General features: G+C 43.2%; 1 long non-coding RNA gene across 5 annotated transcripts in view; it reads left to right on the top strand.

Moving 5' to 3' along the window:
- Nucleotides 1-9,125, top strand: part of LOC128087882 (uncharacterized) — a 237,654-nt gene extending 228,529 nt beyond the window's left edge. For all 5 annotated transcript variants that reach the window (XR_008210054.1, XR_008210057.1, XR_008210058.1 and 2 more), the window contains one exon: nt 7,968-9,125. This is a non-coding gene — a long non-coding RNA (uncharacterized LOC128087882). The remainder of the gene's footprint in view (nt 1-7,967) is intronic.
- The last annotated feature ends 4,397 nt before the right edge of the window (nt 9,126-13,522 follow it).

Here is a 13,522-nt window from a genome sequence, read left to right on the forward strand (position 1 = left end):
CCTCTGTAGCATGATTTATAATCACAAAACTTCACTGTTTATTTAATTTTTTCGTGGGTATGATACTAATTCGGTGTGCAGCTCTGTACCCTTCATAGACTTGTAGCCATTGCGCGTGCAGTTCTGACTGATCTCTGTGCAGCCTCTTCATCACACAGTTTTTCTTGGCTTTGTAAAACACGTTAGGATTTAGAGATTTATTTGTGTGAAGAACCAAAGATTACACTATCAGCTTGTCTTCTGACATCTGCATTGTCTTTCATAGCATTCCATGTTCATAAAACCAATACTAGCAGCTGTACAACTTTATAAGGAAATTAGGATATTTATACTATCTGTGTTCAGATTAGACTCTCTTCCTAAATTGCAGGTTTACTAAACAAGGCATTTGAGTTTTGGAGTCAAAATGAAATCGTGACATGAAAGAACTGCAAATAGGTGACTTGGAGCCCAGTTCCGTGGTTTTGTTCTTGGTGGTGTAGGTCAAGTGATGTGTTTTGTAGCTATTAGATGTTCCATAGTTATGTCAAACCAGTGTTATTTTACACTTTCGGGAAATTAGGAGGGAACAATGACAAGAATGCAAGTGAACGAGCAACACAGAATGTTAATATTTTGCTGTAAGTTGTTTGTTCATTATGTGTGATTTAATGCAGTTCCAAATTTTCTAAACAAATTTTATTTTCTTTTTACATCCTAACCCTAATTACAGTACCCTACAGGATCTTACATCCTGACCTCTTTCACACTGAAATACTCATCGTGGCAGTTGCTTTTGAACCATAGGAACAGTTTAGCCCAAGGGCTAAGTGAAAAGGAGGAAACAATTTTTAGCAAGTCAAAATAATAATAGAAATATTAACCTTAGGAAGCTTCTGTAAATGCAGAGAAAATCATGTGTGTATTTTCGAGTGATTATCATTTTGATGCATTTAGATCAACATTCTGCCCTGTTGAATTCCCACATTTCTGCTCTCCTCTAGGACTGCCACTGCAGTCTTTGTCACACAAACATTTTACAGGGATCCAAAAGCACAGCACTTAAGATGCAGAGTCTCAGTCCTTTGAATTGCTTACATATATTTTCTAATGATGAAATGTGGTTGAATGTTGTGAAAACATCATATAAATATAGCATTTTTAGCTCTGTCTGGATCTCCTTTCTGCTTCTTGTCTATATATATACCAGATAAATTTACCCACGGTAATGCTTGTGGAACCATGAGGTTTTGGCAAAGTACACAATATTTGTACTAGGTGAACTTCACTTTTGAAATAGCAGGTATTAACACTAGGAACAAAGTATTATGATTAAACAGCTCACAAATACAAATATATATGGTCAGGGCTATTATGTGGAATAGATGAACTTTGGGAGGTAGTATAATTGCAATAACCTGTCTATCATACGTCCAGAAATAATGGGGGAATTTTTTCAAGGAGTAGTGTTGAATTATCAGTGAATTAAAATCTGATTCCAGATGAGAATGACAAGAGATTTACTGTCTACATCAGCAGTTTCTTGTGATGAAGGTCTGTGCTAAAAATGCAGAAGAAACCTTTCCTTATTTTTTTTAAATGCATTTGCTGTGATACTCTAGACATATCCTGGCATATTCTACTGGCAATTACCAAACGATGTATTTGTACCTATTTCTTGCTTGAATGGACAACCAAAACATATTTTTTGTATGACACAGTAGCTAGACTGGTATTCCAGGTGCCATCAGAAGATGGGTTTGAAGAGGCCTGTCAACTACCGAAGAAGTTTAACTGTGGCCACACAGAACTGTTGGATGTTTTACTCTACATCTCTGTGAACTGCAAAGAAAATGCTTCTGGCGATTGAGCTCTCAGTTAAAGTTGGCTTGAGCATCTCTAAGCTATGGCAGTGTGTGTCTAGACATACTCAGTGGTCACTGAAAATCTACCAGTATTTGGTAGGGCACTTCAAAAGAGCATGGAGTACTTCATGCCTTAGCCAGTAGCCATTATGTCTCAGCACTTAAACCTATGTGCAGCTCTGTAGTTTTTGTTTACATGGGGCTAGCAAGTGTTTGCTCTGGTTCAAGTCCATAAAGTTTGCACATTTGAGTTTCAGTTTGAGGTTTTGAGTTCAGTGAAACATCAAGTCTTGCCTGGCTTTTGGGTTGAAACCTCAAGCCTAATGATAATGTTTTCTCCAGCTGCACATTCTGAAGCGAGGGGTCATTGAAAAACAAACCCCAAGCCCTAATACTTGCTGAGAGTCATCAAATGGTCCGTTCCCTGCAGAATTTAGCAATTGTATTTTTCTGTCAAAATTAGCAACACTACTTTACTGATATGCACATTAATGGTGACATTCTGCTTCAACTGAAGTTACAGTATTCCTGTTTTTCAGTTCCTGATTCCTGGGCAGCACTGTGTAGTCCTATGCAGCAGTGGCAGTTTGTGGCCAGATTTTTATTGAAGTCCTGTTACTTTTGCCCAGTTTATGCAGTGCCAGTGCTGTGCTTAACCCGTATAAAGCTCTGCTTGCTTTGACTTAAGGATGTGAGTCCCAAAAGGGACTTTTCACAAAGGGTAAAGTGGGTGCTCAGAAGGTAATTGGGTAACCGTCTGGTTGCTAATGCTTTAGGTCTTGATCCCTCTAGCAGTTCAACTCTCTCTCTGTTAGGATCCAGTGTTTCATCTTCAGTGAAATTCAATGAATCTTAGACTCGTAGTGGTCTATGTTATAGTGGAATGCTGTACCAAGCAGATAATTAGCCATATAAAGAAGCATGCCAAATCTGGTTGAAAAGCACATGAAAATCATTCCCCAGCATTCAATAATCTTAAAGGAATCATAGCATGGCTTTGGTTGGAAGGGACCTCACAGACCATCTATTTAGTTCCATTCACTCTGCCATGGGTGCAGTTGCCACCGACTAGATCAGGGGTTGATCAGGGTCCCATCCAACCTGACCATGAACACTTCCAGTGATGAGGCACCTACAGCTTCTCTGGGCAGCCTGTGCCAGCACCTCACCACCGTCTGAGTAAAGAATTTATTTCTAGTCTCTAATATAGGTCTCCTCTCTTTTAATTTAAAACCATTCCCCATTGCCCTATCACTGTTTGTCCAGATGAAAAGCCAGGCTCCCTCCTGTTTATAAACTCCCCTCAAGTACTGGCAGGCTGCAATTAGGTCTCCCCAGGGCCTTCTCTAAGTTGAACAAGCCCAGCTGCCTCAGACTGTCTCCATACGAGATGTTCTCCAGCCTTCTGATCATCTTTGTAGCCTTCCTCTGGACCTGCTCTAGCAGCTCCACATCTTTTTTGTGCTGGGATCCTTGTGGACCTGGGTGCAGTACTCCTGGGAGGGCCTCATGAGAACAGAGCAGAAGAGGAAAATCACCTCACTCTCCCTTCTGGCCACCTCTCTTTTGACACAGCCCAGTATACAATTGGTCTACTGGTCTGCAAGAACACACTGATAGATCATGTCCAGCTTCTTGTTTGACAGAACCTGCAACTACTTCTTCTCTGTGGGGCTACTCTCAGTAAGCTCTTTTCTTGTTCTGTAGACATATATGGAATTGTCCCATACCAAGTGCAGCACTTTTCACTTCGCCTAGTTGAATCTTATTTGGTTCACATGAGCCCACTTCTCAAGCTTGTCCAGGTCCTTGGGGTCATGAACTGTTCTTATTTTGGTCTGCTTGCATATTGATCTAATTTTAATTGTCAATCTAGAGTCTACTCTAATGCTGACTTTCACTTCTAAAATAGTTCCCTGTGGACAGTTGCTTCAAATCTAAGGTAGCTAATGCATCGTTAAGTCAGCATGAATCCACACTAAAACAAAGCAGGGTGATGAAATGTTTGAGAACAGATCTTCAAATGCTGGCACCAAACTGCTGCAGGGAAAAATTCTGTTTATTGCTTGTGTCAAAGTAGCGTTCAAAATAAGCCCAGATCTTTCCATATCTTCCCCTGGCATTAGCAGTGCCATTCAGAACTTCCTGCCTCAGCTATTCAATGTGGTCAACGTCCTTCTTTTCCATTTGTTGTCTGGAAGGGGAGAATATATACTGTGGAAATCAATTGAGAGAGTCATTTTAGACAGGTAATTTTAGTCTGCCCATGAATTACTTCAAGGTTTGACAGCGTTGCACAAAGAAAGGTGTCTATTCTAGAGATTTGGAGAGTTTGTTACCCATGCTGTTATTAAAGAATTTAACTGAGAGGTTATCTGAAGGGATCTCAGTGTAAGGATTAGATTTTTCAGCTCTATGTGCTTAGAGAAGTCTCTTACAAAGAGCTTTTCTTCATCTAAGTCTTTTACATTTCTAAAGAAATGTTGACTTGTATTTCTCTTCGTAATTCTTGTATTTTTCCTTCTTTCCCTTTCTCTTTATTTGCATCTAATGTAGATGTGTATCTCTAGGTTGTATTTAAAGGCACATGTATCACGTACCTACGTGGAAAGTTTTTCACAAGCTTTATATATTTATAAATTCTGCAGAGCCCCTTTTTCAGGTCTATTTAAAAAATGCATCCTGAGTAAACCAGTATCTTCCAGCTTCCGTTGGTTCAACCTTCGTTCAGACTTCTCTGGGTATCGTAGAATTTCTAAGAATGGCCTGGATTGAACAGGATCTCAAGGATCATCTAGTTTCAACCTGCCTGTCATGGGCAGGGTCACCAACCACCAGACCAGGCTAGCCAAGCCACATCCAGCCTAGCCTTGAATGTCAGTAGCTCAGGTTTTGCATATATCAGGGCTCAGTTTTTATTCCCTCTCCTCATAATTATTATAAATAGGAGAAGATGAGAATTGTCATCACGGCTTTTGTTGCTGTCTTAGCTGTTAGGTTAATACTTGAGCTGGGAGCACACAGATATCAGAACAGTCCTCACATGATGGCAATTTGGAGATGCCCTTATTTGAGCAGAACTTGACAAACTGAATAAGAAATGAAAAGTTTCTTTGTTCCTTGATTCCTTCACTTCTCTCCTGCTTCAGTGTTAAATTTAGGCAGTGTATGCAACTCAGTATTTCCTACTAGTAGTGCAATGAAGGTTCTGTATGTAAGAAACAGAGAAAGAACATGTTTTTTCCCGCACATCTATTTTCACAAGGGAGGAGGTGCAGCACTGGAAGAGGTTACCCAGAAACCTTAAGTAGTCTCTGTCCCCAAGGATTTTCAGGTCTCGTCTTAGAGAAATCATGGCTGACCAGGTGCAGTGTTGGCGACAGCTATGCTTCAAGCAGAGAGCTCACTGAGTGACCTCCAGCACACCTTTTTAACCAACATATTTGTGATTCTAAGTCAGAACACATAAATGAGCTACTGATATAAAAAAATGGAAAAATGAAAAAATGATTGGCTCACAAAGCTCCTGTTGTCTGAGGTCCCTTCCAACCAAAGCCATCCTATGATTCTATGATTCTATGATTCTCTGTCTTAGAAACTAATGGGAATGTATAAGAATCCATTCTCAGACATACTGTCGTAGAATCTTAGAGTGGTTTCAGTTGGAAAGGACCTTTTACATCATCTAATTTCACCCCCTGCTATCAGCAGGGACACCTCCCACTAGAGCAGGTTGCTCACAGCCCCATTCAGCCTGGCCTTGAACGCCTCAAGGGAGGCAGCATCCACAACCTCACTGGGCAACATGTTCCAGTGTCTCACCACCCTTCCAGTAAAGAATTTCTTCCTAATATCTGGTCTAAATTTACTCTCTTTCCTATAGGCCATTCTGGTCTTTAGATTCCCAGCTCTCAGCCTGTCTTGGTAGAGGAGCAGCTTCAGCCCTTTGACCGTTTTCATGGCCCTCCTCTGGACCTGCTCCAACAGCTCGATGCCCTACTTGTGTTGGGGGACCTAGAATTGGATGCAGTACTCCAATTGGGGTGTCATGAGAGCAGAGTAGAGGGGCAGAATCGCTTCCCTCGACCTGCTGCATTTAAGAATAGTAAGTATGGTCACCAGGACAGCTCCTTGTAATCCAAAGGCCTGAAGATGCTTACTTTGCTGGTCTCAGTTCCTGCCTTGTTGGTAATGTTGGTAGTGCTTATCTTTTAGACTGAAAACGCCACCTGAAGCCTTTATTCTCCAGATTAGCTGACACTACATCAAAATTGAAACACTGTATCCATTAACTAGAGTCTGAGTTTAGGTGTGGCAGTATCTGTTTTCCAGCAAAGACTTGAGGATACCAATACTGTTACATCACAGGTGAAAATGCTCTAGGATGACTATGGAAACCCTTTGATTTCTGTATATATGGCTGTGGGACTTTCCTCAGCATCAGCATCCTGCTGAGAGCAAACACTGTAACTGGATTGTATGTGTACATAGGTCATAGGTGCAGCCCATTGAAAAACCCCTTTCTGGAAGGAGCCAATGAGAACAAGCATCAACTGCCTTGTGCAAATGTTTTTTTGCAATCTGCTGTTGTGTGTGCAGTTGGTAAAGCTGAAATCAGCACGAAGGAGCATCGGGTTCTGCTCCTGTCGCACTTTCCCACCTGAGTGCCAGGCATCTCCCTCTTCTGGGGAATTCTGTGCTTGATCTCCATCTCATAAACTTCGGAGCTCGCAATGGGATCCTGTGTGAAACAGCTGTGTGGATACATGGCAGCTATCGTTTTCCATTTGTCTGACACCGTGTACAGTTTCGTGTAGAAAGCTGGGAGCGTAGCGTTGCAAGGTGGTGGCCGAGTTTTGCAAACAAAGGAGGTGGAGGACTCTGTGCCACCTGCTCTGTCATTTCAACAAATGCCAGGAGCCAAACAAGCTACAAACCGCTAGCTGCGTTTGTTGAATGGGAACTCTATGCAGCAGCAATTCCATCGATCATCAAGGTCAGCTTTTTTGCTTTTGTTTCTCAAGCTAACCAGTGCCTCAATCCCACGCTCCTATGGGCAAGATGGTGAAGCAGCCAAGGATGTTAACTGCTCAGTGCCCTGACAGAGCACAGCACTGCGGAGCTGCGCATTCCTGTTGGGGACGGCCTGGGGTGTCCAGCTTTGACTACGTTTAACAGCATGCCACAACACCTCCACAGGGATTGGCAGGCAATACTGTTTGCTTATTGACTTGGACTGAAAGCCTTGGAGTCAGCAACGTTAGGAAAGCGATGTCAATGACTGCAAACCAGGCAGAGCCCTTTGCGCCCATAAATGAGGAAAAAAACCCTTTCTTCTCACTTTTTTGTGATTATTTTGAGGGATAGCACTTTTTCTAAAATCACTGATTGTGGACATGATGAATGCCCCTCTGTTCCTCACCATAGTCGGTCTTGAGTGTGAGGCTGAGCGAGAAAAGGAACGGTCTTGGCAAACAGCTTTTTAGTCTCCAATAAATTATTCAGAACGCAGGTTTGGGCACAGATTGTGGGGAACGATAATGGAGCTGGTTTTCAGAGCCTGTTCATGTTATGAAGACATGGAGTATGCTTTTCAGGAATTCACTTAAGTGGAATCAGCTTTGCATAACGTAGCCTGGAAGTAATATTGCTGCCATCCAGCTAGTGTCTGCGGAACAGCATTCTCCTGCCTCGCAAAGCTCTGGTGTTGAAGACAAGAGATAGGGAGATATTTATTTTTGTGAGGTTTTTTTTTTTTTTTTTTTTCTTTTAAAGGGAAATTCTTTCTAACCGCTAGAGAGGGACATGTTTCGGTCGAGATTTTTCCCCCCCCGAGTGAAATAGTGGACCGCATCAGCATCCGATTTGGGTGCGTCATGTGGTTTCTCATGTGATGCTGGTCTCGCTGCGCTTTGGAGGGTGAGCCTTTGTGACTCCACTCTTGGACAGTAACATCCAGCAACACAGGAGATTTTGGGGAGGAGGGGGGGAAGATACCCCCCTAGGAAAACCCCTAAAGCCCAGAAAATAAAGTTACAGCCCTTTATTATAGTCATGATTTCTTCTTAACTATTTTGGCTTCTATTTTTAATTCTGGGTCTTCCCTCTTCTCCGTTCCTGCAGGCACGAAGCTGCACTGTTCAGAAGAAGCAAGATTCTTTCCTCACAGCTACGGCACTGCGACACAGCCTGCTTTTTCGCATTTACCTGGGTGGCTGCTGCTGGTTCTGCTGCTGCTGCAGCCTCGCTGCCTGCACTTCACCCCAGCTTGGCTGATGCGAGTCTCCCTCATCTGCACATCGCTAAGGAAGAGAAGCGATGGAGCCGCAATTTTTCTGTTGGTTCTGGAAGCAAAGGGTTGTGATGTGGGGTGGTTTGGGGGTTTTGTTTTTTTTGGTGGGGAGAAAAAGAAGGGATGTTAATCTAGGGTGGAATGGGTAAAAGCTTAAAGAAATATGATGAAAAGTAATCCAGTGCTCAACAAGGGCATCAGCAGCAAGAATCCAGCCTCTGCTGCTCCAGAGGATTAAGATGGGGAAAGCCACAGAGCTGCAGTCGAGTTGCACCTCAGCGTTGTGCTGGAGATGGATAAACAAGGTATTGGTCGTATCTGCCTGCTGAGGCACAGCCACGGGAGGAAGAGCGAGCGAGAGAGTGCGTGCAAATGCAGTGGAAGAAGAAACGCTGCGTGCTGTTTGTCTGATTCTGTGCATTCTCAATGTGGAGAGGATGGGGTGATTAAGAAAGCAATGTATGGATGGAGGCACTGTGAATTGTAGCTCGAACACTCCTGATGCTGTCAGGGAGGGAACTGATGAGCTAGGTGGCTGCAGCAATATCCCCAGGGAAAACAGCGGCCATGCTGTGTATGTATGTGCTTATGTATGTGTGTGCTTATGCGTGTGGGAGCATGTACAGGCATGAAAGAAAGACATTTCTGACCAATTTACAGAGGAAGCTTGTCACTTTGATGGTCAGACTTGATTGCAGCTTGTATTTTCAGCTCTAGCTCTACACCCAATTCCTGAGTGAGGCGGCACTTTGCGAATGCAGATGTAGGCAGAATTCTTATAAGAAATGTGAAAGCAGATCCTTTCCATTTAACACCTTGGAGCACTGAATCTTCTGCACTGTGTTGAGAGAAGCTAAGGGGAGGGGGTCATTTTTTCTATCTTAAAATCTTTACAGACACAGCTATATTCAGTGCGGCAAAAAATTCTATGCTGTAATAGAAATGTGATCAATCTAATCAAAATAAATGCATCCCAGATGACCTCTAGACCAGCTGGCTACCACAGTCATCAGATGGCTAAATGCTCAACTGAGCATTTATAGTCAGCATTATATTTCTTTTTCTTTTTTTTTTTTTTTTTAAATTTAGAATTTTAAAATCAGCCTCTGATTAAAATGATTATTTCTCTATTGAAAATAGACAGCAGTTAGCAGCAGATTTTTCTGAAATGTACCTGTTTATTTTTTGCCATTGTAATTTGATTGCATTGAGCTCTTTTTGTTTATCTGTTTGGTTTATATTTCTTTGCATGCATTGAGGAGACTTGTGTTTTTAGAACAGGGAGACTAGTCACAGTGCTTGGCATACTGAGATCAGCTGGCAGCTCGGGTTGCCCGTATCTGAACAATGCAAAAATAGGGAAAACAAGTACTGCAGTCAGCTAGTGGGGCTTGGCATGGCTGTTAGCAGCTGCCTACTGAGAAAGAGGGGTTTTTTTTCTCCCTTTATTTTTCCCTTTTCTACAAATCCGTAGACCGTAATGTCATCCTAAACCGCATACGAGGGGATTTCCCAATAGTCATGGTGAGCTACCCTGCAAGATGCCTGTCTGGCCCTTCCACTGTTACCCTGTCTACAAAGGCTGCCCTGTGTGTTGGATTATATTTAGCCAGCTGCTGGGTAACATTCTTGTGCTGGGGGCAAAGGAGTCTTATTACTCCCATACTGTAGTTTTGTGTTTTCTTAAAGAAAAATGACCTTGGCAATACAGCAGGATCTGAAAAGAAGCATATACCACTCCTGCACCTTTCTGAAACTGCTGCGCTTTTAACTCAGGCTGTTCTAAAGCAAACGAGCAGGAGGAAGAGTGGCTTTTAGCTCATAGCTTCAAAGCTGCAAAATGTCAGCAGCTTGTAATTAGGAGCCCGTGGTTACGTCAGGGACTGTATCTCTCCAAGAATAGCTGTGTGATGTGTGCCACAAAGCAAAGGAAGGCAGTCATAACCTGATTCTTGAGCCTGCTTCGAACAAGAGAGCGAAATGGATTAATGAATCGGCTGCATTTGTAACTGAGAGCTGGTTGGATTACATGTATAAGACTGGCTGCACTCTGCAAAAGAGAAAACTGACTTATCAGTTTGTCAGAGGGCACACGTTCACCGGCTGGAAGTGTGAATCCTTCGGAAGAAATGCAGACGAGCCATCTGTCCTAGAAAATGTCATTCCTGTCTCCATCTTGCACAGGCAGCTGCGTGCCACGAGGCATGGGAGGGAGCGACCGGCCAGACACACCGAGGTGTTTAAAAGCACGCGTAAAATTAAACACAAAGCCAGCACACCAAAACTCAGCTCTGGCATTGCAGATTTGATGCTGAAATACCACCCCAGTGCAGACCTACTGCGGTCAGGTGTGGTTTCTATTAAGGCTCCTCCGGCTAAGGGACGGTGCAAAAAACGGCTTAGCGCAACATCTTGCAACCAAACGTGGTCCTGTTGGTGCACTGGGAATGCAGCAGCTTAGGGCTGCCTGCTCTGCAGGGACGTGCCTGGAGCTTTCTGACCCCTGCTGTTGTTTTTCGATCTGGGCTGGCGGCTCTGCAGCACTTAAGCGGTGAGATTGCAGGGGTGCTTACCCTGCTCTGACCGGCCTTTCCCCGTGCTGTGGCTGGAGATGTTTACATGGCTTTTATCGACAGCCCTTCGCCAGTCACTGTGCGTTGCTGCCTGTTTCTGGAAGCCTGGCGTGGATCCCTGGTCCCAGCACAAGTCAGCTGCAGTTCTACTCTTTGTGCCACTCTTTAATTTACCAGGATATGTAGATTGTATTATGCAAACAGTGGTTGTGGGTTCTGTTGTTTTTTTTTTTCTTTTTTTTTTTCCTGTCCGTGAACACAAATTTGTAGGAGGAGATGACTCTGTATATTAAACCAATAGCTCTTTGAATTGTGTGTAGTATAATTTAAATATACTTACTTTAATTAGTAGCAGCTTACAAAAGCCAGCATTGTCTGGGGCTGTTTAATTTACATCGCGGCCTCTGTCAATGAGCACAACCTGCCTGAACAGAATGGCGTATTCTGCGCAGCCGGCAGGGTGGAAGGCGTTACTTTGTTTGTGTTCCTTCCAACAGCTGGTCATTAATGCAGGCCCCATCTCCAGAGTGAAGTGCTGGTGGACATGAATGGCCGCCTGATTAATGCTGCCCCTCGACGGCTCCTTCCTCCAGCAGCGATGCTCGCAGCGGAATAATGCAGCGTGATTTGATTGCGCTCTAACAGGGCAGTATGTCATTGTGTCACCAAGCAATTGAGGTTATTATGGGGCAGGGCAGACAGACGGGACAGTGGGGTTACTAGACCGTGGCATTTTTAGAAATGCAGGCCTGACCTACTTAGAGTTATTCTTGCTGGCTGGCAGCTGCATGGTGCATGGCTTGTCCTGATAGGCTGAGGCTGTTGCTAGGGGGAATTAGCATGAATTTTTCCACATACAGACTCAGTGATTGAATGATAAAAGCTGACTGGAATTAAAGAGATTCGGTTCAGTATTATGCAGATTTATCTCCCTTGGTTTTTGTTGTGTTTTTTTTTTTTTTTTTCCCTCTCTCAAATGCATAAAAAGGAGAAGACAGTTTGTTTCCATTCATTTTTGACCTATTTTTTTTCCAGAGGAGGGCAGAAGCACTGTGAATTTTTGATCATTTACTATTTAAGTCGTTGAAATGGTATGACAGTGGGCATGCATCTTTAATGTATAGGAAATTCAAATTCCTTCTCTGCAGAAGGGAATGAAATGAATATGGTAATATAGTTTATACTCTGGTCAGACCATCGCCTTATTTTTTATTTTATTTTTTTTCTATTTGAAGCTATGTCAGATTCTCTCATCTGGAAAGGGGAAACGTACACCAGGTTTTCTTGCATAACATCACTCTTGGCTATTTTTAGCTATCTGCACTTCACAAAATTAGTCCTGTGTTTGTGCTGCTGGATGAATCCCCACACTGTGCCTCCTGTACGCACAGACATGCACCCAGGATGTGCTGAAGAGTGCCGTGTTCATCTGAAAAGATGCGCACACGCTGCGGACACAGCAGCTCTGCCTGCTGGCGGAGAGCTGACGGCTGGCCTTTAAGCTGATTGATTAGATAGCCTCACGTGCATTTTGAAGTATTTTTCCAGCTTGAAGTTGAGATTCTCCTAATAGCCCTTTTTTATTTATCTACATCTGTTTAAAACAGTCATGTTTTTTCAGAGAATTCAGTGTTCCCTCTGGAAGCAAATAAAAACAATACTCAGTGAAGACTTCTTTGATGTAATTATGAATATTTCCTTTGTTATTGTCACTAATTATAAGATATCTTTGTCCAAACCACAGTGCCCCCTGTGTGATCGTTTACCATGCAAAGGACTTACAATTTAGTGCTTATGATTTTAGAACGGTTTTCATGGCAACACCTCCTGACATCACATTCAAAGAATTGTGACTTCCCAGTAGCTGGGAATGGGGGAGAGGGACTCTGAAAGTCTTTGTATTTGCCAAATGAGTGTGTGACTCATTGCTGAAAAGTGTGAGCTCCTTCAAGTTTCATGTGAAATACCTGGATGAATGAGACACTTCTCAGAGCAGTGTCTGTCTGGATGGCCAGCAATACCCCTGCAGTTTCCTGGCCCCCTGCCTCAGCTCGTGAAGTTTTCTCTGGAAGGTGAAGCAGTTAAACATGGAGACATACATCTGAGTGCATTTTGTGGCCTAGGCAAAAGCATTTGTTTTATACAGATTTGAATTTCCTGCGTCTCTTTTCCTGTTTGTCATTTACTACTGAAGCACATAGCTCTTCCCCGTCTCTTTCTTCCTGACAGCTTTGCGGATTTACAGACATATAGAGGCATGAAAGTGAAGAGAGGCATTATTGGAAACCGTCAGGTTGCTCCTGCTGTCTGTGTTCTTACCATCTGTCCAGATGTAACTCTTGAAAGTGTAACTGTGATGCAGGTTCTGCTTCCCACAGCAGGAACCACTCCTCCCAGTGGTGTTCTGATCAAAGCCCTATTTTTTGATCTGCTTTCTTGCGGGATGTTGTCCGTAGCTTTGACTTTGCACCTAGGCTACCATTTTTCCTTTGGCATGTCTTCTAAACCTTCCTAGATGCTGTGTTTTCTGCTGTTTCCCCTCATGCTCCCACTTGCATTCCATGTGATAAACCTGTTCTAGTGATGAGAGAGAAGGATCAGGTCATGGAGAAGTTTGCTTTTGAGAAGGTAGGCAATGGACAGGCTTTGTGTGCAGCTGTCAAAGTTCTCAACCTCACTGGATGTAGCCAATCATAGCTTCACCCAGTTGACTTGCAACATCAGCTAACTTGGACTTCAGCAAATCAAAACTACCATGCAGTATTACATTCATTTCAGCAGAAACCTCTTTTTTAGAAAAATGAGATGAGTGT

This window comes from Tympanuchus pallidicinctus, unplaced genomic scaffold (genome assembly GCF_026119805.1).
Source record: "Tympanuchus pallidicinctus isolate F22 unplaced genomic scaffold, pur_lepc_1.0 scaffold31, whole genome shotgun sequence".
NCBI classification, from domain to species: Eukaryota; Metazoa; Chordata; class Aves; order Galliformes; family Phasianidae; genus Tympanuchus; species Tympanuchus pallidicinctus.